The 19,418-nt window shown below is 40.2% G+C and overlaps 1 protein-coding gene across 2 annotated transcripts in view; it reads left to right on the forward strand.

Moving 5' to 3' along the window:
• Positions 1–663: 663 nt before the first annotated feature.
• Positions 664–19,418, forward strand: part of znf385b (zinc finger protein 385B) — a 197,381-nt gene continuing 178,626 nt past the window's right edge. The window contains exon 1 of one of the 2 annotated variants that reach the window (XM_026946824.3): positions 664–819. The gene's annotated coding sequence lies outside the window, so the exon portion shown is untranslated. The remainder of the gene's footprint in view (positions 820–19,418) is intronic. The other variant, XM_026946809.3, reaches the window with a different exon arrangement.

A 19,418-nucleotide genomic window follows, 5' to 3' on the forward strand; every position in this document is an offset into this window, starting at 1 on the left:
TGAATGAGTGAAAAAAGCATTTTTAGCATGGAAAAGAGAGGAAAATTACGAATAACAAATAACAATGATGTTAGTGTCAGTCTTATAAAAGTTGTGATGATAGCAGTGGTATCTCACATCCCTGCTGAAAAAAAAACCCCAATACAAACCATGACAGAAATTCTAATAGTTTCCACTACAAATACCATTACAAACCATCAGCTGTTAAGCATTAAAACCATTACCAAATGATTTCTGTTATGTAGTAGGACGTATTAAGAATGTAGGTCCTTAATGGTATCCACTAGACATAACATGCCACCAATAGAAGGCAATGAATTACCAGTAGAGACCCACAGGGACCATTACAGCTTCCATTAAAACCAATACAATTCCCATTAAAACCATTACAAACTCTATGAGGGTTTCTATTGTTTTTTTCAGCAGGGATATGTGGATCTTGAGGTAATTTTTCATGATATTGATATTACTGTCCAGTATCATCCAGCTCTAATAAATTCTATATGGTAGCTCAAGGAATACAATTTAAACTTAAACACAATATAAAAAAAAACAGTTTATTGTTCTAAAATGTATACATTAAGAAAAAAAAAAGAGAAAGAAAAAATTGACTAGCATTGCCTAACGCTGTCAGTCATGCTAGCTGCCAGTGAGCCGGGCGCGTGCACGCGGCGCGCTGCCGCTTAAAGGCGCGGGCTAGAGAGCGCGCGAGCGCGCGTGTCACACATCGCTGAGGAAAGCTTCCGCGTGCCGTCCGACCTGCTGCAGGAGCACAGCGCTGAACTTTACTACTGGAAAATCAGCACCTTCTCCTACAAGGTCAGTAGCTGTTCCAGCTTCCAGTTAAAGAGAAATGCTGGAAGCTTGTATTAGTGTTATTATTAGAATTATTTCTTTTTTGTATTTTGGAATGTTAAACCCGGTTTGAGTAGTTTTATTGCGGCGTGCTGAATGATGCACGCGCTGATGGACGGGCTTTTTGGGGCGCGAGCTGTAAAAGGTGCACAGGATGAAGCACAGGTAGACTGTGTGTACATGTCGGTGGATATTTATGATGAAGTTGAAAACCGTCTGCTCCTCTTGCACGTGCGGTCTTTATGATAATCTAGGCAGGTCGGTGGTTAATAGTGAGAAAAAAAAAAAGTGTCTCACCTGTGCTGAGTGGGTATCCGGGAAGCGCGTGCGACGGCAATTCACGGTCATTCATCAGAGCATCCTCTTACAGACTAAAAGCAAACACATTTCTGCGCTATCATTTAAAGTGCACGTGCACAGACTAATGCAGTGGATAAAAAGGCACGGAGTGTCAGTCTGCAGGAGTGTAGCTGTACATTCACAGAGCAACTGCACTTAAAGGTGGAGTTTTCAGATGACACCAGTATTACAGAAAGTTTCTGAAGAAGGAGGTCGTTTCAGGCAGAGAGCATGATCAGTGCTCCAACTCTTTTTCTTCTTCAGGAGAAAGTAGCTACTGCATGCTCAGAAAGGTCTCTCAAGTCGCCCTATGACGCACAAGACTAATCTGCTTATGTATTGGATTGTATCGAAAAGTGTTGCATGAAGATTTTCTGAAAACACTCAGAATAGAACAGAGTTACATCTGAGTAGAAGATATTAGATTATGATTTATTGCTTATAAAAGGAAGTCGGCTTTGGTCACGGCACCACAAACTAACTAGTACTTACAATACTAGTACTACGTGTTTACAAAATATAATTTCTATGAAGAAAGCAGACTAGAAGAGACAGTGGTAGTGAGGAATTGGGAAATAGGTATGAAGGAGTCTGTTATGGATAGAAAAACTTTCTTTTTTTTCTTTTTACTGTAAATATTGCCAAGAAAAGATTTTCAAATGAAGAACATAGAAACCTGGTGGTGGAACAAACAGTGGCCATCAGTGATTGGTCGTTGGGAAACAATGGTGATCAGCGATTAGTCGTTGGGAACATTGGCAGTTGGTGATTAGTCATTGGGAACAGTGGTAATCGGTGATTAGTCATTGGGAAGAATGGTAATCGGTGATTAGTCATTGGGAAGAATGGTAATCGGTGATTAGTCATTGTGAAGAACGGTGATCAATGATTAGTCTTTGGGAACAATGATGATCAGTGATCAGTCATTGCGAACAATTGAGATCAGTGATCAGTTATTGGAAACAATGAAGATCGGTGATTAGTCATTGGGAACAATAGTGACTGTTGATTAGTTGTTGGAAAAAATGGTGACTTGTGATTGGTCATTGGGAACAATGGTGATCAGTGATTGGTAATTGGGAACAATGGTGATCGGTGATTAGTCACTGGGAACAATGGTGACTTGTGATTGGTCGATAGAAAGAATAGTGATCAGTGATTGGTCCATGGGAACGTTGACTTGCACAAATGCACCAAATCTAGTGACAGTCCCTAAAGTTGGCAACAGTGAGTATGATGATGAGACCCAAATGCCATAGCCTAAATCAAAATCCCTCCGAAAGCTAGAGCAAGTGAGCCAGATATTAATATTTAAATGTGTTTGTCTATATAAATGTTATAAAGGTTGCATTTGCACATTGACACATTGAGGCTACCGCTGCTCCACTTACCTTTTCCCACAAGAGGAAGTGAAATACCACACTTTATTGAACTGGATTTTTATACAGTATTCGATAAGTCCAGGGTGGAATCAGGTGTTATGGGACATCAGTGAATAAGGGACACACCAATTCTGTACACCCTGAATGACCAAGACAGCGCACCGTAGCCCATTTGGAAATAACATGCTTCGTAAATCTGGTTTATCGTGGATTTCTTAAGTGATGTGCAGTTGCTGTGTTTTTCTCTTGCTTGGTAATATTTTACATTTTCCAGATGCTTTATTGAATTGGGCAACAACAAGGTGGAGAAAATTGAGTGAGTGTGTCTGAGAAAGTTTTTCAGAGAAAATTCAAAGCACTTTTGTTGTGAATTTGATTCCTCTTTAAAGAACCACTTGTAGAGTCAGCACTTGTGTTATTGTCTAGCCAGTCTACAGGAAAACTGGAACATCTGTCAGCGTTTATATCAAACTCCAAAAAAGTACTGAAATATTTTAATACATATTTAAATGTAGATGATTGACAGATGCATAAATTGCAGCTTTATGACTGCATGCTTTTGCATCATCGGTTGTTACAGTGTAAACTGTGTAACTTGTTCTTTATTGGTTTTTGTATGAATGCTTCTTTTCTTAGGACAGTTGTAATAAGGCATAACTGGAATTCAAATCTATTTAAGATGAAATGTATCTATTACTCGACTAAACTTGCTTCCTCAGAGTCTGTGACCTTCACAATGACCTTGACTCTCCTCCACATCGGCACTGTATCTCTCCTGTTTAACACACTGCGTATCTCCTTGCTGCCTAGTGAGCACGCCGCTGATGTGAACACACACTCCTGATGTTTAAGTTCTGAAATCTCAGAGGCGAGCTCAACATTTCCTGCATGGCTGACAGAGGTTTGAAACCAGCTTGTTTATTATGCAGAACGATGAACAGGGTAATTTTATTATTTGCGTCCTTATGCGATACATCAAAGCAGAACTCCTAGGCGCTTGGCTTTCTCAGGGAAATCCATTCACGCAGCAGCGTCTCCCGCTCCGAGAGCTGTAGTCAGGGTCTGAAATGATTTTTCATTTCCACTGTGGGAGCTAAATGAATAATTTTCCACCTGCCACTTCCGAAACTCATGTGGAAAATGTTAGAATTATAAACAAACCCATATTATGTTGTTTCAAATGCACAATAATTAATCTTTTTTTTTTTTTTCTCTAAGATGTGTCAGGTTGACTTTAGTCATGCAGTTTTCTTTTGTGTGTGACCGTCTATCATATTAATGCATAAGGACGGGTACTACAATACAATTTTTCAAGGCCTTGCCACCTCAGCTTGCGTTACTGTCTACGAATATTCCCAGTATTCCCGGGATTAAGCTCTGGACTCAGGGATTGATCTTGTGCTCGTATTACTGTCTACGAATGTTCGTCCTGGTTCTCTGGTTTCCTGTCATTTGTGGATTGTGGATTCGTCGTAGGTGGGTTGGTGACTCTGAATTGCACATAGGTGTTAGAGTGTGTGAATGTGTTCATGGTGCCCTGAGATGGACTGGCATCCCATCCAAGGTGTATTCACACCTCACATCCAGTATTCCCGGGATAGGCCCTGGACTCACCGCCACCCTGACCAGGATATAGTGCTTACTGATGATGAGTGAATGAACCATGCGCTGAATCATATGAGGACCCAGGATGCGAACATGACCAAACACCCTGTCCTTGAGTGGGGAAATGAGTGAATATAAACACCCCCAACACTCACCAAGTCTTAAAAGTAATTCTCGGGACTCGTTGAATGAAGGAGAGTTATAGAATGTGGTTCGTGAACAAAATGACTCATCTGAATGAGTCACACTCAACCAGATTGAACAAATGATTCAAGGACTCAGAGATTAAATGAAACGTTGCACAAAAAGTCGAGTTAATCAATCTTGTGCATCCTTGTGCAATGTTTAATATATGTATTAATGTATAATTTTGAAAGGAAATGTTGTAGCGCCTCCACTTTTACCTTGTTACCTCTTTAACTTCATTGACTATGTGAATTTGCAGTTATTCACTCCACACTTATTTTTTTATCCAAAGCGTCTTACAGTTGAGGCTAATCCAAAGGCTAAGTAGTTGAAGGTTAAGAGTGTTACTTGGGTTATGCTGGGATTTGACTCACAGGCTGTGGGTCAGTGCACAGGACCTTAACTGACTGAGCTACTGAGCTTCAGCCCCACACTTCTATTTGGAGAGTATAGTGTCAGAGAATTGTGGGAAAATCTAGTGAAAATTCAGTCAGACGCTTTATAGACCACTCAGCCATCCAGGCTATTTTTGAGATGAATTTATTTTAAATGTATTGATTTTAAGCAACAAAAGTAATTAAGAGATAAATGTTTTTATTACTATACCACCATGTTGTTAAATTCTTGAATTTGATTGGTCAGAATGTGTTGATTCACTTTGTATAACAGCAGCGCTGACATTAGTTCTGACTGCAAGGCAAATCCCAGGTTTATATTGAAGAGTCTGTTTTAATATGTTATCATTTCTATAATAAAGGCTCATTCACGCAGACTTGTACGGCAGACAGTCTACAAAAACGTGTAATTGTTGATGTTGTAAGGTTTTCTCGGAGGAGGCGTTTATTTAGCATTAATAGAAGGAGTCTCCAGTGTCAGTGCTTTGTAACAGTCAGAGGTGAAGCTGTAACTTTAAGTTTTCAACAAGGGAAAGTGTTCAGGGCAGAGAACGTCCTGGTTTCTCAGTAACAAGACAAGCTGTTATTTTTTCTTATTAAATGGATTAAGATAGAAGAAAAAAAGCTGTTTATAGCTGTTATAATGTGCCTGATAGCAGGAAATTGTTCGGTAGTCATTTCATCACATTAAATGTAACTATAAACGGATAAAACTTTTTATTGTTGCAGGAAAATAATCAACTTCAGGGTGGTTAGAGTAACTTCTTTGTAGTGGGCCACATAACAGCATATCCTCTTATACAACAGCAATTTACAAAAGCTAACAGTTTTTTATACTTTTTAAATTTTATTTTGTACTTATTTGTAAATAAGTTGATTACAAATAGTTTGAGTCTTATTGAATATTTATTAAGATTCTATGGGAAAGCCAATCCATGGTGTTTTTGTGTTATTTAATACAAGATTCAAATGAGTCATGAGATAATGTATATACTAAAGTGAGTCAAATGAAAACTTTAATTTTTTTTTAGTTTGCATTGCAAATAGGTGACACAAAAGTGTATCATTTTTGTACATCATCTCATATTTCGTTCAATACAACTGTTCCAGGAGTTACAAGCATCTGAATTCCTCTCGAAACAAAGTTAAATTATAATTTATGTCATTGATTTAAGGTTTTTATTTGAAGTTTAACGTACCCGTTTCCACTGACGGCCTTTTTGCTGAGTGTTAATCAATAGCAGGCTTTAAGCTAGTGAATAGACCACGACAGCACAAAGTGAAAAGGTTTTCTTATATAGTGAGTATTTTTTGAGTATCTAAGTTAAGTGTCATAAATGATATATTTGTATCAGCTGCTTAGTGTGAATTATTTGTCTTAAAAGTGCTCTCAAAAACCTAAAAATTTTTTATTTGTTGTTGAAATATAGGGAGAATTTGTTAAAGGCTTGTGAAGTTTTGGAACGGTGATGTTATTCTGAATCCGTAGTTGTCTGAATGCTCAACCCCATTTGTGTGTTTTTAATTAATATCCTTCATTCATCTTCAAAACTTTTCACATTTCTACACCACAGGATGATCCAGAGCCTGAAACGTGTGTCGTTTATTATTTCCTTCATGACAACAGACATCTCAGATTTCTCTAACATTTCTCTTTGTGGTTTTGTATCAGCCGTACGACTGAGCCAGGATCCGCTAATGCCTGTTAATCAGAGATTTAAGAGCTGCATCGCTGATTAATTCTGTTCCGTGGGAGGCCGCTGGTGTGTGACGGTGCCACAGAGGCTATCGGGTGTCCGGTGTGTAAATAAGCTGATGGAGGGTTTGGCTGCAGCTCTACAGCTTTTGGCAAGGCAAACTGGGCCAAGTTGTGTTCATACGCTGCCTGATTTATACGACGCCAATGAAACACAGTGCCGGGTTTATTGGAAGCACTAAAGCGAGCTAAACGGTGGATTTGTGGCAGAGAGAGTCTTGAAATAAACCCACCGTTATGATGCTCATCAACACTCAACTGCCATACAAGATTAAATTAATGGTCCTGTTGTAAAAGTAGCTATGAGCATCCCATCGCTCTCTGGTGATATGGTGTGTTTTCATCCAAATATTTAGGAGGTTTTAGGTGAATTTGAAAAATCAGCAACAGAAGAAGGTTCATGGAGGTCCCATCTACTGCAATGGTGAATATTTGGAAGGGGAACTAAAAATTATATCAAATTATCACGAGCCAAACACGCAAAGTCGTCCCCTTTCTTCCAGTCCCGTTTAACACGACCTTGCCATGACCTTGATTCCCTTCATGCCCTAAAAATGATACAAGGGAAGTGAGAGAGTGTGTAGCTGAAAACTGATGATTTCCTTGGAGATTTACATGCAATATTTCGAAAACTGAGCAAAGTCATAGCTTGCTAACAAACTACTAGTGCAGTGCTTGCCTAACATTTATGTAATTACTTAAAGGTTATTAATAAACCCAATAAATCCAGTTAATGTGCTAATTACTAATAGCACTAATAGTTGCTAGCAGGTCAAAATAAATTCGTAGCTAGTTAGCTTGACTGAGTAATTGCTACATAAAATTAATTTTGAACATAGAAAAATGATAATAAAGAATTTGCTGTATTCAAACTCATGGATAAATAGCTTATATCGAATTCACGATTCGGATTGGTCAGAAGCAACTTTGAGAGTTTATATTAATGCTTTATTCTAATACGTTATTGTTTCTATAGTAACAGCTCATACACATATACATGTAAATATATACGGATAAAAAAATTCACTAACCGTTGATATGGTAAAGATTCTGTAAGATGTTTTTGTAACATTTTTGGAAGGAGTCTCCAGTTTCAGTGCTTCGTAACATTCAGAGCATAAGAACGTCTTCACGACAGAGGAGTTTGTGTTTTACAATTTCTTGGTAACATGACAAGCGGCGTTTTTTTTTTTTTTGTCTTAACTCCAAGGGAGGGAAAAAGAGAGGCTGGTGAGGGAATAACATTAAATATAACTATACACGGATAAAAAGTAAAACATGTTGTTCCTTATTTAATGAAATGTTTAATCCTTGACAAATTGCTATGGTATAAGTACAATAAAATGTGGTTAATAGAAAAACAATTAACTTCGGGATGGTCACAGTAACTTTGTTGATTGTTTTCCCACAACAGCATTTAGCATTTAACTCCCAAGTGTTTTATTCTTTACAAAGTCTAAAGCTTTTCTCACTTTTTTGTAAAGAAAATTGGGTAGGTTTAACACACTGCCTTTCTGGCTGGGTTACAGTTACTAAAGCTTTGAACCAATCATGCAAACCCCCATGTTTTTTTTTTTTTTTTTTTTTTTTTTTTCTTTTCCTCCAGTTTGTTGTTTACTTTGAGTTCAGGAAAAACTTATGAATGTGATCCCCAGATGTTGGTGTATAATCTACAGTGCATGTTAACCAATTTTTTAATTTGCTCTAATAATCTACACAGATGAATTGAGTCCTGTTTGTTGCTCAGTCTTTCAGAATCTGATAATATGTACGTTTCTTTAAGGAGGAAGAGTGCTAATCTGAGTTTGAACACATGTCTGACTCTGTCCCCTCCTTCATCATTTACTCATGGCTGCTCAAAAGACCTTTCAATTTCACAGCTGTCCTCTAACGGCAGGTCAAGTATTGATTTTAACTCACTCTTCAGTTTAATCTTTGTGCATTCACAACTCGGCAAACAACTTCAAAGTGGACTAAGACACGGCCTGTCTGATCCCTGCAGGGTCAAATGTCAGCATTGAGTACAAATTCTGAGCAGAAAGGCGTGGAAAAGAAAAGATTGCAATATTGTAGCAAAATACTTTGATATCAGTTGATTTATGAATTCATCTTATTATCCAAGTTTGCCACATAACAATTTGCCCTTATTAACACTGAACATATTAAATAAAAAAAAAAAAAGAAATGCAGGTGTATAAAAAAAGTAGCAGGGACATATGGGGGAGTCATTGAGTGGGATGGATGGATGTGCCTTTGAATGAGACAGATGGGTGTTTTTTTTTTTTAATTAATGTATTTTTTTTTTTAATGAAAGTATGTCTTTGAGTGGGACAGATGGGTGTGTCATTGAGTGGGATAGATGGGCATGCCTTTGAGACAGATGGTTGGGACAGATGGGTGTGTCTTTGAGTGAAACAGGTGGGAGTATCTTTGAGTGGGACAGTAGGGTGTGTCTTTGCATGAAACAGATGGGTGTCTTTGAGTGGGACAGATGGAGAGATGGGTGTGTCTTTGAATGGGACAGATGGGTGTGTCTTTGAGTGAAACAGGTGGGAGTATCTTTGAGTGGGACAGTAGGGTGTGTCTTTGCATGAAACAGATGGGTGTCTTTGAGTGGGACAGATGGAGAGATGGGTGTGTCTTTGAATGGGACAGATGGGCGTGTCTTTGTGTGAGTCAGATGGGTGTGTCTTTGAGTGGAATAGATGGAGAGGTGGGCGTGTCTTTGAGTGGGACACATAGAGAGGTGGGAGTGTCTTTGAGTGGGACAGATGGAGAGGTGGGTGTGTCTTTGAATGGGACAGATGGGCATGTCTTTGCATGAGTCAGATAGGCGGGTCTTTGAGTGGGATAGATGGAGACATGGGCGTGTCTTGGAGTGGGGACCAATGTGTGTGTCTTTGAGTGGGACAGATTGGCGTGTCTTTGAGTGGGACAGATAGGTGTCTCTTTTAATGGGAAAGGTGGGCGTGTCTTTGTGTGTCAGATGGGTCTGTCTTTGAGTGGGATAGATGGAGAGGTGGGCGTGTCTTTGAGTGAGGATAGATGTTGAGGTGGGCGTGTCTCGGAGTGGGGACCAGTGTGTGTGTCATTGAGTGGGACAGATGGAGAGATGGGTGTGTCTTTGAGTGGGGACCAATGTGTGTGTCATTGAGTGGGACAGATGGAGAGATGGGCGTGTCTTGGAGTGGAGACCAATGTGTGTGTCATTGAGTGGGACAGATGGAGAGATGGGCGTGTCTTGGAGTGGAGACCAATGTGTGTGTCATTGAGTGGGACAGATGGAGAGATGGGCGTGTCTTGGAGTGGAGACCAATGTGTGTGTCATTGAGTGGGACAGATGGGTGTGTCTTTGAATGGGACAGATGGGCGTGTCTTTGTGTGAGTCAGATGGGTGTGTCTTTGAGTGGAATAGATGGAGAGGTGGGCGTGTCTTTGAGTGGGACACATAGAGAGGTGGGAGTGTCTTTGAGTGGGACAGATGGAGAGGTGGGTGTGTCTTTGAATGGGACAGATGGGCATGTCTTTGCATGAGTCAGATAGGCGGGTCTTTGAGTGGGATAGATGGAGACATGGGCGTGTCTTGGAGTGGGGACCAATGTGTGTGTCTGAGTGGGACAGATTGGCGTGTCTTTGAGTGGGACAGATAGGTGTCTCTTTTAATGGGAAAGGTGGGCGTGTCTTTGTGTGTCAGATGGGTCTGTCTTTGAGTCGGATAGATGGAGAGGTGGGCGTGTCTTTGAGTGGGACCCAACGTGTGTGTCTTTGGGTGGAACAGATGGGCGTGTCTTTGAGTGGGACAGATGGAGAGATGGGCGTGTCTTTGAGTGAGGACAGGATGTGTGTATTGTTAAGTGGGACTGAAAGCAACAGTGTGTCATATTTGATTCCTCTACAGAAAACTGAGTGATAATCCAAAGTGTCCTGTTTGTCTTTGCAGTTTAGGTGCCGTGTCTCGCTGCAGAATTTCAGTAAAGGGCATTTTCTGACAGGCAGTACAGTTTTTTCTCTCCCATAAAAAGCTGCGCCATGGTGGTGCAGGTGAGCGGTTATTGGTCTCATTCTGTCCGTGGTGATTTATAACCCTCTCGGCTGTGGGGGAAAGTGATCTATGGCTTTAGGCGGAGGTTCTGCTTGAGCATTGTACCTGTAATGTTATTATGATCTTGTATTTTTAGAAAAGATAATTTATTATCCGTGACTCTGTGTGGAAATATCACAGTGGCGGTTCTTTTCACAGATATATAGGCATTATAAAGGCATTGTTTTTCAGGCATTGTGATGTTATGACACACTCACAGCTCCTTGTGAAAATGTGCTTAATATGGCTTTTTCTAGTTTATTTTTATCTCTATAAGCTCAGAGGTTTCTTCATCTTGTTCCACCAACTTGTTCTCATCATCTTTATTTGTCGTTCTCTTGCTCTTTGGAAATAAAATCAGCATCAAAATGTTGAGGCAAATTTGACAACCTACAAATGATAGGTTGCTAAACTGAAGGCTATAAGCGTCCCTAAATTATTAGCAACATTAGCCTTGTAGCTCCAGTGCACAATTTAAAGTAGCAGGAGTAATGTGTGTACATTTCATTTTTAGCTCATCCATCACTGTAAAGTTGAGAATTTGTTTTCTTTCTCTTTTCTTACTGGTAAGTCAGAGCAACAATTCACAGAATAGCCATTAGTTTCATCCTTAACACACACACACACACACACACACACACACACACACACACACACACACACTCTCATTCTCACACTCGGGTACACACACCTCCTTCACTCGGAGGACCTCCCGTATGTTTTACCCGGTGGAGGAGTGCGAGGTGGCTGCTGGGGAACGGGGCAGAAATAAATTGCCTCCATGTCTCAAACGTCTCTGGAGCTTAACACGCGATAACCTGAGATGGGAAAGTAGGATATGTGGAAGGTCAGCTAGTTCGAGTAATTAGCACGAGGGAGAGAACGCTGCGAGAAAGGGGAAAGAGAGAGAGAGAGAGCGAGAGAGAGAGAGAGCGAGAGAGAGAGAGAGCGAGCGAGAGAGAGAAAGCAGGGTAATGAATCACTCTTCCAGCACTCTTTCTGACAGTACTGGGACTCCTCTTTGGAGGGAAAGGGAAAAGAACATGGTGGCCATATAGAACAATCTGCATAAAACATCAATCTGCAGTTAAACCATGTATTTTCTATTTTATTTCATCCTCCTCTTACCACACACTCCTGAGTTCTTTGAGTTTTTAGATGTGATCTTATCCTGTCATGACACCTTGTTAAGTCCATTAATACAGACTAAGAGTAAGAAACAGTTCAATCTCAATTTAATCTCTTTTATTTTAATTCTCTTTTCTAATGTAGCACTTCATATTTGCACCCTTAACTAAAAGTCAGTAAGCAAGGTTCGGCTACTAGACGTTCTGTTCTCTCCGTGTATCACATATATAATTATTTGAGTTTTGCAAAACTAGCGTCTAGCATCTTTATTTTCTCTATGTTTAACTGTGAATCCACTTAGTGTTATATGATGTCTTTGCGCTGCACTTCATTTTGCTCAATTTCATCAGTTTCCACATACTTGCATGGTCCTGATTCTGATCTGTGCATGCTAATTAATCTGACTAGTTAAAACATTCTTCAAGATTGAGCCTCAGCTAGTGTGTGTAGTGCAGCAGGTGGTGGGATGTGGAATGAGTCCCTAGTTATATAAGGTTACAGTGTTGCACCACGGTGTTGCACGCATTGCATTTAAACTTGGCTACATAACAAATGAAAACTTTTTTTTCTTTTGCGAAAGGTAGTAAGTCACAGAGTAGGATTTTTCTTCTTTCTCAGGTTTTGAACCTACTTGTCTGCTGGGCAACTATGAATAAAAAATAAATCTGCTTGCTAAATTACGCCCTGTCATAGGTAGAGATGCTTGACAACATGGGAGAGCCTTGGACTAGAAGATCAGCACCTAAAGGTCCAAGGCGGTGGATCTCTCTTGAAAAGGAGTGTGGGATACCTCCTCCAGTTAAGTATACAGACCTTGTCCCTGGTAGAGGAATTTAAGTACTTTGGGGTCTTGTTCATTAGGACTTGGATCAGCGGATTGGGTCATCTGTGGCAGTGTTACAGTCACTGTCCCGGGCTCTCTGGCCAATCTAGGTCTCTATCCTGATGTATGGTCAGAAACTGTGATAGAATAAAGTTGCAACTACAGTTGAAAGAAATGAGATTCCTTCACAGGGTTGCTGGGCGTAATCTCTATGATTGGAAGAGATACTTGACAATATGGGAGATCCTTAGAGTAGAAAATGAGCTCCTCCAAGGCCATGGTTCTCTCTTGGAAAGGTGTGGGATGTTCCCTTCAGGTGAGGAGGGAGACCTTGCCTTGATAGAGGAATTTATGTACCTTGGAGTCATGAGAAATCAGGGAATTGATGTGGAATCAGGTCAGCAGTAGCAGTGTAACAGTCACTGTACTGGTCTGTCTGCTCAGTTTGCAGATGAAGCTCTCTTTATCGGCCACCGGACATCTGTTTTTACCCTATCCTCAGCTATTGTCACAAGCTATGGTACTGCCCGGAAGAATAAGGTCGCAAGTACAGATGGTGTAAATGAGGTTCCTCCACAGGGTTCCTGACTTTACTCTCTTTGATAGGTTGGGTTGCTTGACAGTCTGGGAGAGTCTTGGAGTAGAGCCGCTGCTCCTATAAATCGAGAGGATCGATTCGAGGTGGTTCAGGCACCTTGCAAGGATGCCCCCTGGTCAGCTTCCACTGGTGCTATATCAGGCACATCCTGCTTGACAGAGACCCTGGGGCAGACCCAGGACCCTCTTGAATCTGCATCAAAGAATAGACAAATCTGGACTGTCCTTCTCAGGCTGTTGTCACCAAAAGTATAAGGTTAAAGACAATATTTGACAGTACACAGTATTGTCAAATATTACAGCTTTATTTGTTTGGATTTTGAGTTTCAAGCTTAGTGTCATTGCAGTTAACATTGCAGTTACCGTTAGGCTTCTGTGCTAATAACCAGAAGGTTGTGAGTTTAAGCTGTGAAATATACAGCCACTGTAGGGCCCCTGCGCAGGATCTTTAACCCTCAGCACTGTGGTTGGATTGGATTGTGGCTCACTTGCATAAAGCTGTTGGCCAAATGTAGAAAGCATATACACAGTTTTCCCACACTAAAAAGAAATCAGTTAATAGAGCAGCTAAGTGCCATGAGACAGAGGAACAGTGGGTTTTATGGAGCGTTTTTCCCCTGACAGCTGTACAGTATGAAGGCTGATAGATTGTTGAGCTGAGATAAGGTTTTGTCTGAACAGAGAGAATCCCCAGCCTCAGCATAATTTAGTCCGCAAATAGCTTTGATCTGTTTCGGGAAAACCGTGCTGTAAAATGCACAGGAGGCTTGCGTTTGTGCTCGGCTTACTTTTCTCTGCTTCATTAATCTTAGGCCAAACTCCGCGGGAACAGAGCAGAGACAGATGACAGGTCCCGGTGACACACACACGCACACAGCGTGATACACACCACAGGAAACATGACAAATACAGCAAACAACCTGCTTACGGGCCAGCAGACTGGTTGCTATATTTAAATAAAGCAACCTTGAATTAATTAATTATGAGGATGGGTTTTATTTGTTTTATTTTTATTTATTAGCATAATGACATATTGAATCCTGACTCTGGATTAAAACTCTTGGAGTGTTGCTCTGAAAACACAATCATTAAAGGTCTGTCTTTAGTAGAAATGTGGGATGTCCCAATTCCAATAAGTTACTGATATCAGAGATCTGGTCATGCCATCATCACACTTTAGAAACTGAACATCTCTCACTAGAAACATGTGTTTCCATGAATAAGAGAAAGATCAGAATCGTGATATTGGCGTGCTTTAGGACAGGATGTGTCCTGCGTTCATTCAGGATATGCAGTTTGTTGCAGAAAAAGTGAGTGAGTACTAATTTTATATATTCAGTTGTGTTTTTTTCTTAACAAACATCTATCAATCTCTTAAATTTTGATTGAATCCACTACAGTTTGATATTGTAATCATGCTGTGAAAATTTTATAAATCAGTTTTCCCAATAAATGAAATGTTTCTTGCCGCAATAAAATTAACACCACGAATGACAGGTTTTACTTGATTTATAATATATATAAAAAAATACATGCAACATTAAGTGGCCACCATGGTGACATTTCGAGCCGCTGTGTCACAGTTGATAACATCAGCAGCAGCTTTTCTAATTTGCCTGCTGCTGCTTCGGTGGTTTGTGTGTTTGTGAAAGTGCAGGCCTTATCTCAAACACCTTTTTTAGCATTAACATAGACTGACACTTATTCTTTTTGCAAAATGTCAGGTTATTACAGGTGGTACTGCTCTTTTTTTCAGTAGCTGTTCTTCGAAACTGCTCTGCAAAAACACCCAATGATGCCGTATTATAATAACACTGATTCAAGTTTGAACTATTATGTAGTCAAGTTTGGGGTTTAAAGAACATAAGAATAATAATAGTGAATGGATTATAAGTTGTAGAAGTGGCTTTGAGAAGATATTTGACTGTCAAATCTGTCAGAATCTTTACACATCATTGACATCACTACTCCTTCAGACACAACAAATATATGCAATATAGCTGATTCATGTGGTTTTTTCATGCTGCTCCAATGCTGTTTTATTTGCATTAGCATTCAAAAAGTACAGCTCATTTTACAAGTCCTATGAAAAGTTATGGTTTAAAAAAATGTGATTGATTTACATTAATAAGAAGAAAATTCCAAATGAATCAATTTTAACATCCAACCAGCCACTTGTTACTTCCTGTTCAGAGTCACGTTGTGAAGTCTGGTCAGTCGTTTATGTCTGTGTAGTTCTCAGCTGTTTATCTGTCTTTGGTTTGTGTCTCTGGTCCACACTGGTTTGGTTTTTGGTCGCTTCTTTTCACGGTGGCTGTACTATTTTCAACCTGGTCTGCTCTGGTTCTCTGTTGTTTGGGTGTTTTTTTTCCTCTGCAATAAATTCTGCACTTGCATCAACTTTCTATCCCGGCGTTACATGAACTGTGCTACAAATTTTTGTCCTACTTTATAAAATGGTAAAAAAAAAAAAAAGAAGAAACAGTGTTTCTAGATTTAGAATTATTCTCTTAATAATTAATATTATATTAATATAATAATTAATAATTAATTAAGGAATAAAACACTTGGGAGTGGGCAGTTTTAGGGAAATAATCTGTGGCAGGGAGGTGTGATGCAGCCTGACGCAAAGTGGGGTTACTCTTACCACCTCTAAAGTTGATTATTTTTCCATAAAATCTATTTTGATCTATTTTTCCTATACTACATTTTGCCAACATTACTTTTTTTTAATTAATTAAGGAATGATTTACTTTTTATTTTTACATCATACTTTTTATCCATTTATCTATATATTTAAACTTATTTGAAATACTTATTTGCTCTTTTAAGTCATCAACAATTTTAGAAATTTTGCTATTTCACAGGGTTCAGATGATTTTCTGTCAGTTTGCTTGTGGGGCGGAGTGCTCACTGCCCCACTTAGCTTCCATAGAGGAGTTATTGCACCTAGTGGTCAGAAATGGGAACTGCAACAAGCACAAATAAAGATCCTTAGGGGAAGGAATCATGCTGCCCCATCCTCTCTCTATGAACATTTTTAGTGGATACGAAAAATACTCCACCGGAGCCACAATCTTGTTTTGTAGTAAATCATCTTAATTAAATCAAATAAATTCCCACAATATGGCGAAATGTAAGTGCGTGTAAATAGTCTGTCTATGATATACAGGACCATTTCTATTGTGAGATATAGTTACAGAGTTTGGGAGAGGGAAGGGGGTGGGATTGGATTTTGGAGTAGATAATGTCTGCAAATCAGAAATGTGTGTGAAATACTTATTTCCCCAAACTAAGGGTGATGAAAAACAGAAATACCTCACACTGTCATTGTGGTGTTATATGGCATTAACTGTCCTCCACTTTGAAACCATGAAGCTATAAGCTGAACACTGTGATACTGAGTGAAACAGTTATTATACTGAGTTTTTCCTCACCGGAATTAATAGAGGGATAACACAGAGAGATTTATCGATTCACAGAGGGCTGAGAGTTACATTCATCTCACTGCACTTCTTTTTCTGTGGATGCTGTGTGTGTGATTCATTCACACCTGAGGTCTAACAGATTTCACCTCTCTTTACCCTGACATATTCATTTCATCTTCACTCTGTTCCTCAGCCAGCCACGGTTTACACACATACATACAGACAGACTCCGAGAGAGAGAGAGAGAGACACACACACACACAGACAGATTGAGAGAGAGAGACACACAGACAGATTGAGAGAGAGAGACACACAGTGAGACTGAGAGAGAGAGAGAGAGAGAGAGAGAGAGAGACACACAGACAGACTGAGAGAGACTGAGAGAGAGAGACACACAGTAAGACAGAGAGAGAGAGAGAGAGAGAGAGAGAGACACACACACACAGACAGACTGAGAGAGAGAGAGAGACACACACACACAGACAGACTGAGAGAGAGAGACACACACTTACAGACAGACTGAGAGAGAGACACACACACACAGACAGACAGAGAGAGAGAGAGAGAGAGAGAGAGAGATACACAGACAGACTGACAGAGAGAAACACAGACAGACTGACTGACAGAGAGAAGCACAGATAGACAGAAAGACCACGCAGACAGAAATAAACAGACAGACTGAGCTATGGATAGACAGAAGAGCAGATAGTCAGAAAAAAGCACAGACTTATAAAGAAACAGATTTTACCACTTTATTGGTCTTATTAATACAGAAGTGCAGATAAACACAACTATTTACACAATACACACAATTAGCACAAATACATGAAATGAAATAATTAATACATTATCCTAGGGCTTAGGGCTATCCTGCTGATGGTTTATTTAACTGTGTGTGTGTGTGTGTGTGTTGTGAAAATTATGCTAAAAGCTATTTATATTTCAGCATGTGCATTAAAGTTTAATGTAATGAATGTAAACCAGGCAGGAATTTTTGGATGAGTTCAGCCAGGGTTTAAGTGTGTCTGTGTGTCTGTGTGTCTGTGTGTGTGTGTGTGTGTGTGTGTGTGTATGCGCACAAGCACATGTGTGCATGCACATGTATGCATGTATGTATTACCTTAAAGGTACATAGTATCAATCTGCCAATACAGGTTGCTTCTTTACTTTTGTTCTGGAGCTACAAGGCTAACGAATATTAGCTAACAAATATGGAAGGTTTATATCTACCAGATCATCATCGACCAAACTGCATGTAAAAATCATCACACACTCGCCTTGAAATATTTCAAACAGACTTTCTGATGTGGTTTTTGACACTCTTTTTTCTATAAAAAATTGATGATGCATAGCTAAAACAAAAATTTTTAGTTCCATCTTTAAGAATAATGTTCTTTCGCCGATGTGTAGCTAGATGGCTAGTAGTTCAGGGTGTAGCTAGCTGGCTAGTAGCTCAGAGTGTAGCTAGCTGGGTAGTACCTTAGAATGTAGCTAGCTGGCTAGTTGTCCAGGGTGTAGCTAGCTGGGTAGTACCTCAGAGTGTAGCCAGCTGGCTAGTGGTTCAGGGTGTAGCTAGCTCGCTAGTACCTCAGGGTGTAGCTAGCTGGGCAATACCTCAGTGTGTAGCTAGCTGGGCAATACCTCAGGGTGTAGCTAGCTCGCTAGTACCTCAGGGTGTAGCTAGCTGGCTAGTAGCTGAGAGAGTAGCTAGGGCGCTGCTACTCTCTGAGCAGATAATATGAACAAAGTAGTGCAATTAATGCACAAACAAGGATATAATCAGCCACAAAAACACATTTGGAATTGGTCGTAAAATATCTACCCCCTTCCCAATCACATGTCTTGGCTGATCGACTGCTTCTGAGGTAAAATGGAGAATTACATACTTTCTTTTTGTGTAAACTGTATTAGACTGTAAATGTCACACCAGTATACTGTATCATTACACCTGATATTAAAGGATGGAGAAAAACACTGGAGCCTGAATCATAAACCCACACGCGTGTCTCATATAAACAGTCTGGACACAGGAGGGGGTGGAGCAGGGAACATTATACCTGGGATATTAAAACCAGGAAGAAGAAGCTGTTTACTGAGATTGAGGCAGTGTTCGGGAGGGTTTGTAGTCTCATTTGTTAAATGTGATTTGGGGAGGAAAAAAAAAAAAATCAAAATCACGGCTGGCAGCTTGCACAAAGAGATGAGCAGAGGGACGGCCGGGCCGCGGAACAGATGGGGAACATTAGGACACCGCTAATCCTTTCAACGCTGACATCAGAGAGTGTGAGAGGTAACTCACACCCCACTGGGTCCGATAGTGGCCCAGAAAAGCCAATGACGTCAGGTGGGATGGAAAGCGAAGCCTCCTGTGCTTCTCCTCTGCGCTCTTCTATCAGAGAGGAGCTTTATATAGAAAGGGGAAGGAGAGGGAGAGAGAGTAAATGCATTCCAACACAGAGGTTGTTTTAATGTGATCAAGCACATTACCTTGACCTTGTGTGCTGCTTTTGCTCGCCGTCTCACTGCTCTATCTCTTTTCTGTCTTCTCAGGTAAGCACCGGCGCCTGTGGTTGCGTTACGAGGCCGGTGGCTTCCATTAGCGAGAGCGAGCGGCTTCTTAATTTTTCATGAAACGTATCCGGATAAAAGGGAATATGTGTAATCAGAGCATGCTGGATATCCTGCCTCGGCTCATGCAAGACCTGGTGTTGATTTTTCCATGAAATCTGTGTCATGCTCTGTTTTTTTTTTCTTTTTATCATCTTTATTCTTTCTTACTCCAGATCGTACCATCTTGAGGTGACCTGCATTTTCACTTCACTTTTCAGCAATGAATGCAGCAT

The sequence above is a fragment of the Pangasianodon hypophthalmus genome, chromosome 5 (genome assembly GCF_027358585.1).
Source record: "Pangasianodon hypophthalmus isolate fPanHyp1 chromosome 5, fPanHyp1.pri, whole genome shotgun sequence".
NCBI classification, from domain to species: Eukaryota; Metazoa; Chordata; class Actinopteri; order Siluriformes; family Pangasiidae; genus Pangasianodon; species Pangasianodon hypophthalmus.